A 13,253-nucleotide genomic window follows, 5' to 3' on the forward strand; every position below is an offset into this window, starting at 1 on the left:
AATTTACATTATTTGTTATTATAAATCATTGATCTTTGGAAAATTAAAATGATCCATGATCTTTTTTTTATCATCTAATACTAAATATTAAACGTTCTGAGAATGGAATAAGAATAATAAAAATAGATTTGGACGTTTAATGGGATTTCACGTTATATCGCCTTTGTATCTTTCAGATATTTTATGGAATAAACTTTTCGATAAAAAGATGGAAAATTTCGAAGAGGAAACTGGACACGAATTGGGACGAAAAGTGAGCAAGTGGGAAAGTTTGCATTGGGAATAAATTGGGGTTGACAGGGTAGGAATAGGATTTGGCTTAAATCCAAAATCCGTGGTTCTTCTTAGATTAGAAATTATAAATCGATTAATACGAAACTGCGCCGGTCACATTTTTGCGCCTCGATGGCGCTTCCTTCAATTTTTTCGTCTCTTTCTTTCCGTTCGTTATCGCGAGGTTATCACACGCGTCTCACACGCGTATATCAACTGCGAAGAATCCGCAATACCATGTGAAATGTTCGTGATTAAATCGGGAGAAAGAGGGAATGATTAAGAACTGGATGAGATTGCAGATTTTTGTGAATCGTATCGTGATAATTAACTGTTATTAAATAAATTTTAAACAACCTCTCTGATATTTCCTGTATTCCTTATCTTCTTCTTCCAGTTATTTAATCGTGAAGAATATTCTCACGAGAAGAGAAAGCATATGTAAAAAATAAATTTAAAGTATTTATATAATCCAAAAGTAAAATGTATAATAACAAAAAAAGTTTCAAATTCTTCATCTTCTAAATTAAATTTTAACGATATAATATTCTTCGGTACAACAAAAATTGTTAATCGATGTTAGAAGATTATCATATTTTTTCTCTTTTCAATATAACAGTATTGCTTTTTTGGATTCTGATAATAGCATTGAATTTTGCATCTCTTTTATCCATTTTTTTATATCATATTTACGTTTGCCAATATTACAACCTTGATACTCTCGAATTCCATGGAACGATATTAAACAATTTTTGCAAAGTAAGTTTTCGCTTTTTTTTCTTTTTTCTCTCATATGGTTCACATTTAAATATAGATACATTAATACAAATTTAAATAATTAATATACTAAATATATAATAATATCAAAAATTACTATAATAATACTAAATATTTAAAACTTAATATCATTATTATTTAAAACTTTGATTATATTACCAGTATAATGTTCCAATTTTCGTAAAATTTTTTGTGAAATTACAATTAGAAAAAATAAAAATGAAAAATCTTCAGAATCTCGAATTCCAAGCTTAAGTACATGATCAAGCAAAATGGTGATACATCTGCTGATACAATGAGAATCATCTTTGCAGTACCAGTGCTCGAAATTCAACCGTCGAAATCTCAAAAACTTGTTTGAATAAATTTCAATGACAATGTATCATCCTTCCAAAACCCTTAACCCTTTCAAAATCAAATCCTTCTTGGGGGCTTCTCAGTGGGAAAAATAGAACCGTAACTTTCATGATATTCTTTTTTACGAGATGATGAACAAAAATTCAAAAATTCATCTACGATGAATGCAATCTTTTTTTGCAATATTATTTTATTGCTTTTAACAAGTCAATATAATAATTAATTAATTAACATACAATATTGCGCGTAACGAGCAACGTGAAAGGGATTAATTATTAATCTCTACAGCGATTCATTAAATAGATTTCACTTCACTTGGCGAGTTTCTTGATTATATTATATATTATTACGTGATAATATTCACTCTTGTGAAGATCTTCGTTGTTGGAGATTTATTTGATCGTCAAACAATTTGGAATTTATTACGAAATTTTAAAAATATTTATCGATTAATCCTTTTGAGTGAAAAAGAAACAACAATTTATCATAGTATTGGTTTCATTCAATTTGAAAATTGTTTAAACTTCGTATAATAAAATATATTAGTAAGATTATTTTTATTTACTATCCATTTCGAAATTTAATGATAAATTTGCAGATTATACAAAAAAAAAATTTAAACAATTAAATTATTATTAGATAAAGATATTGTCACCTTAATAAATATTTATTATATATGAATACGATTATTTTATATGATAAAAAAATTACAAAGAATACCGATACCAATATTCTATTATTTGATTTGAAATATTTTATTATTTTTTATCTTTCCACTCTTGCACGAATTGAAGAAGTATAAACGTGTGTTGACGAATCCCAAGGGTGCAGTTAATCGTGGTAAATCGAATTTCCATGCTCGAAATCTCGACAAAAACCCGAGAGATACCGATGCCGCGCTCTGTATGAAGAATTTCCATTTAATTTGTATTTAAATCGGCTTTTAAGCCGTTTGCTCTTTATTCTGGTTTCTCTGATCGAACAACTAGAATATACTCGTTTACTAACGTGAGATCTTTCGTATCTTGAAAATATTCCCAGCTCTGCCATGAATTCGTACGTGGAATAATGATAACTTAGAAAATAATTATCTCTCCCTTTACTTGAATTAAAATTACATTACATCTTTCCTACAGAAAATAAATTCAAAAATACATTTTTTTTAAATTAAAAACACACGTTTTGTAATGGAAAATATAATTCCATCAAAAGTTTTCAGATCTAATCGTGTGTTTTACGATGCATTTAATTAGAGAGAAATATATGATGCATAAGATGGCTTCAAGGATTGTAGATTCGAATGAAATATCGTAAAGAATATTTTTATATCAAATTTCGAAAGATGAAGATTTTAAAAAATTGTTTATCCATTCAAAGTTTAATTAAATATACGATAAATCTTCTTCAAAGAAGAAGACTGTTTTTCCAGGTATACGCCTGAATGGGTATCCATCTTTACGAGTCAATTTTGTAAATAATAATATTCAACGCTTTATTTCAGTTCAGCGATAATACCATCGTCATTTACGATATTATTTTTATGCAAAATAATAAAAAAATTTACCGCTTGGAATATCGCCGTTCTATTTTATTATTTTTCATTAGATAACCCAACTATCTAACGATAACTAACCTAACTTCCTCCTTTTTCTACCGTTTAAAACGAGCATTAAGAAAAAAAATTGCTTTATAAAAATTTGCGTTTGCAAGTTGGAAAGAAACAAGTTTTTTGATGTGTGTATTATAACGAGCAATTTGTGATACAAAAATTTTCAAATTTTTGATGAATATATTTCACGTTAAAACGAATGTTTTATATATATATATTCCTTTCAAGATTTTTCTTTTATCAGTGAAAATGCAATGTTATCATGTAACGAATAAAATGAAGTAAAATGTTGAAATATCGTAATCTCGTGACATTTTGTATCTCGATAACAATCCTCTTGTCGATACTAATGGAAAATGTAAACAATTCTAATTAAAATATTATTAAAAGTTATTATGAAATATGTTGGATTGGAAAAGTTATGCGAATTTTTGACCTTGGCAAGATCAACAAATATCTACCCTGGAATTTCATTTGTTTGTCACAAAATATTCTACTTCTTGTTCGAACTTGCTCAATCAAAAAAGAAAAGAATTGTTAGATAAGATAATTTTTATTTCTCTAGTTCACTAGTTTAAACCAATATAAAAATATATATATGCAACCTGATAAGAAATATTTTTTTGATAAGAAATATTATACAATATTGTTTGTAAAATAATATGCATAATTTTCTTTCTTCAAAATCACACGTAATCAGAAACGCGAAAAATAATTTATCATAAATTAAAAATCAGAAAATTTTTAATTAAAAACTCGGATATTAGATCTCGTTGTATTATTTTTGTTTAATAATCAGAAATTAAAAAAAAAAGAATCTTCTCAATTTCTATAATTAATTAATTGGCAAATTATCGATTCACGTGCTAAATCGACATTACCCTATACATCGATCCAATATTATCCTATTCATCTCGAAACGGTTAAATTATTCCGGAGTTTATGCATACTCGGTTGATCTTCAAGGAAATTACGGCCGATCGATGCTTATCTCGATGCGAAGCTGCAAATGTTGTTCCATTAGAAACAGCATGAATTACGTCACACGCATGTAGAGTAATAGTCTTGTTGGATACAACGAACAGCCGTGGTTTCTTGTCGGGAATAACTCGCCCTTAGAACTGTTTCTGACGTTTACGAGGTTTCAGGAAACAATAAACTTCTCCCAAACGATGCACGAATTAGAATGGAGGAATTAGATTAGGAGCATAAGAAAAAAAAGGAGGTTAAAATGTGTAATTTTCTTTGTCTTTGCATCTACTTCGCATAGAAATAAAATTTAATTTAAAATTGACTGTATGCACAATATGTTAATTCTTGGAAATGAGAAATTAGGGAATGATGAGAATGTTGTACAGAAATATTGGGAAATGTAGAGTAGTATAATTGATATTAAAGGCAGAAAGCAAAATTACTTGGAAAAATGGACATTTCATTATATTCAAAAATTTGTGCAATTTTAATGTATGAAATCTGTAATTTTAATATCTGTGATTTAAAATAGAGATTATATTTTACCCAATTACATTTGTTTATTTGAATAGTATCATCTTCTTAAGTAATTCAAACAGTGGAGATTCTACTTTACTCCATTGTTGAATGTTTTCCATATAATTTAATAATTTATTGAGATGGATTGTACGAGATTTAATAAACTTGACCAACTCTGGTAATATCATTAAATATTCTTGAATCATTAATAAGTTGCTTTTATAATATTCCCCATGAAATGTTATAATGTTATGCAATATCAGTTATCCTTTAAAATATCCTTTTGAAACTGGAATTTGAACCATGATCATGAGTGATTTTAAAATCAAAATAACTTTTAAAATTTTCTACAACAATTATTCCAAAATCATTATGTAATTATATTCCAATATAGTTTTCTTAATTAACCAAGCTTTCTTAAAAGTGTCCATTAAAAATAGCAAATTTTATGGTCATAATATTCAAAAATTATTCTGAAGTGAAGTTGGCATAATAATTTCTAAAAGAAAATATTTTGAAAGTCAATAAATAATATTATCAAAAATAATTTACAATTTACAATTAATATCTCGATAAATTATTATCATACGTAGAAAATCTGCGGGCGCAAATAAATTTCTGATAATAATCGTTGATTCGTACGCTTACATTCTCGCAACTGTATTAATATACAAAGTAGAAGGCAATGTCAATGGAGATTAATTTGCGAGACAAACGAAATTTAATGGAGCCTAATGTAGCACTTAAGCCCGCTCCATCGTGCAAGATGTCAAATTGCTTATTCTTTCTTTCGCAGCTGTCCCTTTTCATTCGATGATTCGGCAAAAATTAACGTTGCAATAAACGAAATGTGATCGTATATTTAAATGAAACCGAAAGATAAATTAAAATTCTTTTGTTTTTACTTTCTAATGTATCGTTTAATTTATTTCCTTTTCTTCTTTTTTCTTTGATGGAAATTTTTAAAATAGCTCAAATAATAGAAAAGAAAGTCTGAATATTGTGTTACGATTATATTGTATCACATATGAATATAACAATTTACTCTATCAAAAACTTGGTCATTTACGACAAATAATAAATAGAAACCAACTTAAAATTGATTCTAGATTACTAGACTGTTTAAGAGAAATAAAAGTTAAAGTTAAATTTATCGTTTAACCATTTTCCAATAATATACACATTTTTATATGGCAAAAGGCAAAAGTATTTTTATTTCTCTGTTTAAATTCTTTTTTTTTAAAAGAAAAAAAAAGCAAATAATCTTTTCCTAATCCATTTTAAAGACTCGATACTTCTTTCCATATGAGAAAAAAAAAGGAAAGAATAATAAATTTAGAGCACTAATATCGGGTGTCAGATATCCTTCAAGTTCGATAAATTACTCCCGAGCACATAGTAAATTTAAACCACCAGAATCGCAAGATTATTTGCATTACTATCCACGAGTCGTTCAATTGCCACCGACTGCTATGAATATTTATGACAGCCGGGAAGGGAAAACCTATTTTAACGGTGATTGCAAATACGAATCCCATGTATCAATTAATCGCACAACGCTTTCGTTTAAAAGCAAACTTCGATGGGAACTATCCATCGATCCTTGATTTTTTCTTTTTTTTTTTTTTCCACACAACAACAGGTCTCGTATATATTCCAGGGAAGGAAAAAGAAGGAAGGAAGGAAGGAAGGAATTAAAACTTTGCCATGATACTGAAATTGCAATGGTGTCGCATCAAAGCTTTTAAAAAGTGCCCGTGCATTAAAAGCAGGGGTGGAAACAAAACTTTCAAACGCGATGCGAGGAAAGTTTGATTTCTAATGTGAAAACTTTCCCCCCCGCCAACGTATTTCAAGTTGCGTCCATCCTCGAGTTTGGTCTAAATTGTATCTAGAATCCTATAAATAGATAGATTGATTAAAAGGAATAAATTCGTAGACGAATCCTAGGGAAATCTAGGGAATTTTGGTCGCATTCGGGTTGTTTCAAACGAATTTTTATTAGAGGAATTTTCTAATTCCGTTATTAATAATCTTTTTTTTTCTGTATCACGATATTATCTTAATTTTTACAATCTTAATTAATATTTTCACATTTTTGAGTACTATTCTCTTCCCTAAATAATTCCTCGGTGTGACATAGATACATCGTTCTCTCTGTGTCACGCATTACGAATTCTCTGTCGAGGGAAAGACATGAGAACGTTATTTTTTCATTCACCCAGCTTCAGTTCAAAACGACGAAACTATGTTTTTCATCGTCCGAGATCTCTGAAGTAAATCTATTAACATCTCAAAAAAAGGGAAAAAAAGAAATATCAATCTTCCATAAATTGCACGAATTCTCTTCGAGGAGGAAAACAAAGTATGATATGTAACAAATTATTCGATACAAAACATAAAATGGCAAATGATTCAACGACAACAAACGATAAAATCCGGCAAGTGTCCAACACTCATAATTTGTAAATTGTGTACAACGGTGTGTAAATCGGATTTTAAATCGTATCCAATTACAAAGTGATATTAATTTATATATATATATATATATATATATATATATACACAGAGATTTTGCAATGAAATATTTTACAATGCGTTCATCCATCCCGGCGATACATCACGAGCCCGGTGACGGTTACATGCATAATTTTGCGTTGATCGTAAACGAACCATTCCGGATTAAAACGTGAAGCTTTATAGGATCACGCGATAAATTTGTCAGACAAATGGTCCGCCCTGTCCTCTCTTCCTCTTCCCCAGGAAAATGGGAACGAATAGGCCGGCGTATTCGTCGCGCTCAATATCGTTTCGACGTCAAAAAGCACCTGCCGCTCTCTCTCTCTCTCTCTCTCTCTCTCTCTCTCTCTCTCTCTCTTTCTCTCATGCGGATTTCGCTGCACCGTGAATCAAATTGATGACGAATCTCTATTTCGATCTTGTTAATTTAGATTAATTCTCAGTCGAATAAAATTCTTAAAAGGGACGTGAATAAAGCCTCTTTGAAAAGATGTAAAAGTATTATTATTTATTATTATTGTGTCTGATTAATCTCTCTGAATTCTAAATGAAATTCTCGTAGTAGTATTGTTTTTAATGTAAATTGTATAATTCTTTCTCCCTCTTTCTCCAATAATTTTGTTCACGATTTTTAAATGACACGTAATATGAAAATGATTCGAAATGAAGAATTCGAAGCTAATTAAAAACAGAATAGAAACGAGAAAATAAGTAGTGTAAAGAAAAAAAAAAGAAGGACGAAAGTCTCGTGAAATTAAAGCGAGATATTTTTTTTTTCTTCCTCGTGTATTATAATTTCTCTCTATCGTAACTCGAGCTTCTGAACTTTTTCTCCCCATTGTTTTTATCTACCATCTTACTCAGAACAAGTTGAAATACAAGATGGCGAATTGACTTTCAATAAAATTATAATTGCCAGGCACTCATAAGAGGATCTCATGGAGACAGAGATTTTTTTTTCTTTTTCTTAAGATCATCATCTTTGATTACTCTAACTTGGTGAAATAGAAAGAAACATTTTCTATGTTTAGATATCGTTCAGCAATAAACTTGTGCGAACAAGTTGCAAATAATGCACGTGATTCGAGGAAATAACAAATTTTTATAAAATGACAATTCCAAAATTATTACATTAATAAAAATTTCAAAAGATTAAATGAAATTTATTATTCGATCTTTGAGAATTCAAATACCAATTGTATTATATTTTACCAAAATTGAGATTAATTAATTTTTGATAAACACTTTATATTTCGTTGAATAATAAATAAATAAAACACCTTTATCCTATCTCGAGTTTCCATTTTAACGAGCAGAAAGAAACTGTTTTCCTTTGCTCACAATTTTACTTTAAATATCGACGAATAATGATACAACAAGTTTTTACAAAAGCTTGGCCACATTTCGAGCGAAACGAATCGTCGCGATTCGAGTAAGTTTAATTTGGCCAGGATTGAAATTTTCTTCCTACGTTGATCGTCGTCAAATTTAATCTTATCCCATCGAATTTCACCATTGAACCGAAACGAGGCGATTCTGTTAATTGTAATCTCTTGTTAATTGTTACGCGCGCAATTTGCTGCGCGACAAGTTCATTACCATCACTTCGCTCTCTCCAACTTGATCAACGTATCAATCCTCGATACGCACACCCACTGCTTCTTTTATGAAGGCGAGAAGGGGAGGCATTTTTTCCCCGTGGTTTAATTAAATTGCGATTAATTCGAGACCCGTGATTCGGGGATTCGTGAATGAATGAATGAATTGCGGGCAAAAGATCGAGTAACAAAAGGATTCGAAAGAGAGAAAAAGAGATAAAGGGCTTTGGAACAAGAGGTTTTTAAAAATTGTCAATATTGAAGAGAGAAAATCTTCGATATTGTAATTTTATTTTCGAGCTGTGATTCTCGATAAATCTTCGAGCATTGGAAAGCATTGTATATAATTATTGTTTTGAATTGGTTAATGATGAATTGTTTTTTTTTTTGCATAGTAAGATAAGTAAGTTATTCGTTTGAGTAATTGTATTTATATCTTTCAATGGAAAGTCCAAAATCTTCCCTTGTATTATAAATAATAATTAGAAAAATGTTAAAAATGGATCTTATTACAATTATCAATTACCATATTTTTATTTCTGAGATTCATTTGTCAAAAATGAAATTATTGATACATTGTTATAAATGTTTCTTCCAACATATTTTTATAAAGATTACAATCAATATTCCATTGAAAAAGGAAACAAAATAACAAAAAGTAAGGAAATATGTTTTGTCTAAATCAAATAAATACTTTTATGAAAAAATATATCTTTAATTGTAATGATAACTTAAAGATGTCAGAAACCTTTTTCATAAAATTCCATGGTAAAATATACCTTTAATTAATTGAATACAAAATTTTGAATTCAAATCATATTTTTCATAAATTTCATTTTGTTGATAAAAAAGTGGAATTTCAATTAATTTCAATTAAAAAGAAATTTCACAAATATTTTGTTAAGTTTAAAATAGTAGATTGGCTTGGTATTATTATATTAAAATTTATAAAAAAAAATTGTTTTAAATTTTCATATTGAAATGATTGTAAAATTTTTAAAATATTATCTTGTAAAATGTTACAGTATAAAAATCTGGCAGCAATTTATTTTATTTGTATTAAGTTTTGAACTTTACTTAATTTTAAACTTAAAGTCCACACACATGTTTGTATAACAACATCTGTTTTAAATTACATATCTGTTTACTTAGAAGATTCATAGTCATATAACTGTACGCTCATATACAAGTTGTTCATATATCTCATGAATCTCACTGCATAAAATAATTTTGAATTATTTGTTTTAAAGTACACCAAAGTTCTCAAATAACTACACTGTGTTTAATTCTTGTCAAATCTAATGAAAGCAGAACTTTCAGAATGGATATAAAATCAATAAAGCAGCATGGTATATTATTTTTTATGAAAATATGATTTGAAAGGAAAAGAAAAATATATAATAATATAGATCAATATTATTCATTGATTTATAAAATAAAAGAGTATAGAAGATTTACATTCATATATTGGTTTTTTTAAAATATTGATTGTAGATGCTAAAACAAATATAAAAATTGATATATGAAAATTTGAACCTTGTTTACTAAGTTAAATAAAGTGAAAAGAAGATTTATCTTTGTCATATTGCTTTCTCACTCTATCTTCATCCCACTTTATCTAATGCAAACATGTTAATAAATAATTCCTGAACTGAAAATATTCTATAACAATATTTTTGTATATTTTAATATATAAACTAATTTTGAATGTAATCTTTTGCCTCAAAATTTCATTCAATATTATTATGTCCTTTTTAAATTCTAAAGTAATTTGATTCTTGACTTCTTTTTTTTTTAAATAAATGTTAAAAACCACAAAAATTCATTCTATGAATGTATTATAAATATGCATAAACATAATGAAAGTTTTCATTTTTCACAATGGTTCACATTTAAATATAGATACATTAATACAAATTTAAATAATTAATACACTAAATATATAATAATATCAAAAATTACTAAATATTTAAATCTTAATATCATTATTATTTAAAACTTTGATTATATTATACCAGTATAATGTTCCAATTTTCGTAAAATTTTTTGTGAAATTACAGTTGGAAAAAATAAAAGTGAAAAATCTTCAGAATCTCGAATTCCAAGCTTAAGTACACGATCAAGCAAAATGGTGATACATCTGCTGATACAATGAGAATCATCTTTGCAGTACCAGTGCTCGAAATCCAACCGTCGAAATCTCAAAAACTTGTTTGAATAAATTTCAATGACAATGTATCATCCTTCCAAAACCCTTAACCCTTTCAAAATCAAATCCTTCTTGGGGGCTTCTCAGTGGGAAAAATAGAACCGTAACTTCCATGATATTCTTTTTTACGAGATGATGAACAAAAATTCAAAAATTCATCTACGATGAATGCAATCTTTTTTTGCAATATTATTTTATTGCTTCGATTTTAACAAGTCAATAATAATTAATTAACATACAATATTACGCGTAACGAGCAACATCGTGAAAGGGATTAATTATTAATCTCTACAGCGATTCATTAAATAGATTTCACTTCACTTGGCGAGTTTCTTGATTATATTATATATTATTACGTGATAATATTCACTCTTGTGAAGATCTTCGTTGTTGGAGATTTATTTGATCGTCAAGCAATTTGGAATTTATTACGAAATTTTAAAAATGTTTATGAATCGAATAATCCTTTTGAGTGAAAAAGAAACAACAATTTATCGTGGTATTGGTTTATTCAATTTGAAAATCGTTTAAACTTCGTGTAAATATATTAGTAAGATTATTTTTATTTACTATTCATTTCGAAATTTAATATATGATAAATTTGCAGATTATCCAAAAAAAAAATTTAAACAAGTCTGCCAATTAAATTATTATTTATTAGATAAAGATATTTTCACCTTAATAAATATTTATTATACATGAATACGATTATTTTATATGATAAAAAAATTACAAAGAATACAGATACCAATATTCTATTATTTGATTTGAAATATTTTATTATTTTTTAATTTTTATTTATCTGTACATTATTTCTATTCACGAGTAATAAAAATAATAATAAAAAAGTAGAATAGAAATAAAATTTAATTTGAAATTGTCGTTGGACATGTATGTTATTAAGATACGTTAATTAAAGGAAATCGAAAGCATTTTAAAAAATTAGAAAAAGTACAGAATTGGCAAAAATATAAATATTGAGAAATTTTTATAATTAAAAAATTTTACGATTAAATAGACAAATTTATACTTTTCAATGAATATAAAAATCGTTTTTCATTATCTCAATTTCATTTTGTAAATCTGTATCCCTGTTTCCCAAAAATTTCCATATTCAAACAATTTCGTTCAACAATAACGCAGAATATATAAAATACTTAAAAAAATATTAAAAATCTTTGAGTTTAAACGATCACAATTTCGAAGCACAAAATTCCATTTTGTAACTGAAAATCGATATTTACATGGCATCATCGAAAAAGATTATTATAAAAAAATATTAGTCATAAAAATAAAAATAAATATCGAAGATAATATATATATTTCTAATTGTTCTAATTTATTCGATGAAATAGCAATAATAAGTTTAATAATTTTACGAAAATACTTGATGAACTTTTACGTATTTCACCCAAGCCTGACGATAATAAGTCTTCGTCAAAGTTATCTTTATGAAAGTTCGCGGCTAAGTCTCTACGTGCATAGGTAAACATCTGGATCTCACCAACTAACCAAGCCTCAAAGCATACAGAGCATATAAATGAGTATGGATGACTTTGAGGTTTAAACAGGGGGAGACACCTTTCGCGTCCATTGATGGTGAAGAATATCAGGTCAACTCAGTATCACGAAATATAATGCGTTATTAAAAAATATAATACGTATTAACGCGATAAAATTAAATATATCGTAAAATTATCCTTAATTTTTGCCATCGTATTGTACGGCTGGCAAAATCGATTAACACGTTGCGGTTTGTTGTTTGCTCGTTGCGCAAATACATTATTAATATCCAATATTTCGGCATTAAAATAAATTTTCTCAAAAATTATTTTAATTAATTCCATACTTCTCGATAAGAGGAAAATATAACGAAAATTGGAATTTTTCTATCGTTTACAAACTAGTTTTATTTCGTTATCAAGTAAGTTATAACGTTTCCTCGTTCGTAAATAAATTATTTATTTGTTATCTTATTTGTATTATTGATATATTAATTTTCATACGATTATTAAAATAGTATTTTCGATAATTTAATTTATTTAATTTCTTTCGATGCGAAATATAAATGTTCGATACGATTTATAAAATGATGTTTCAATTTTTTTACATTTTTAGGTTTCAAAGTTGCGATATTTTATGATATAAAATTTCCAATATTTTAGCTTTCAACTTCACCTATATTTTTTTTTTATAACATTTCCATCACATGCTGAATAAATAATTATATTTTCGTTATAATTAAGATTTATGATATTTTGAATTTTTATGTTTTTCTATGCACAGTTTTTTCTTCGATAAAGTTATATATATAAAAAAAAAACATAATTTTTCCTAGTGAACTGCTTTTTTTTTCTCAAATTCTCGTAGCGTCGGTGATCGAAGACAAAAAAATTTCAAAAACGATGCAAGGAAACTA

General features: G+C 27.4%; 1 protein-coding gene across 2 annotated transcripts in view; it reads right to left on the reverse strand.

Moving 5' to 3' along the window:
* LOC552297 (low density lipoprotein receptor adapter protein 1-B) overlaps positions 1-13,253 on the reverse strand; it is an 86,136-nt gene that overhangs the window by 31,382 nt on the left and 41,501 nt on the right. The gene's annotated exons all lie outside the window — the stretch shown is intronic.

The sequence above is a fragment of the Apis mellifera genome, linkage group LG3 (assembly GCF_003254395.2).
Source record: "Apis mellifera strain DH4 linkage group LG3, Amel_HAv3.1, whole genome shotgun sequence".
Taxonomy (NCBI): Eukaryota; Metazoa; Arthropoda; class Insecta; order Hymenoptera; family Apidae; genus Apis; species Apis mellifera.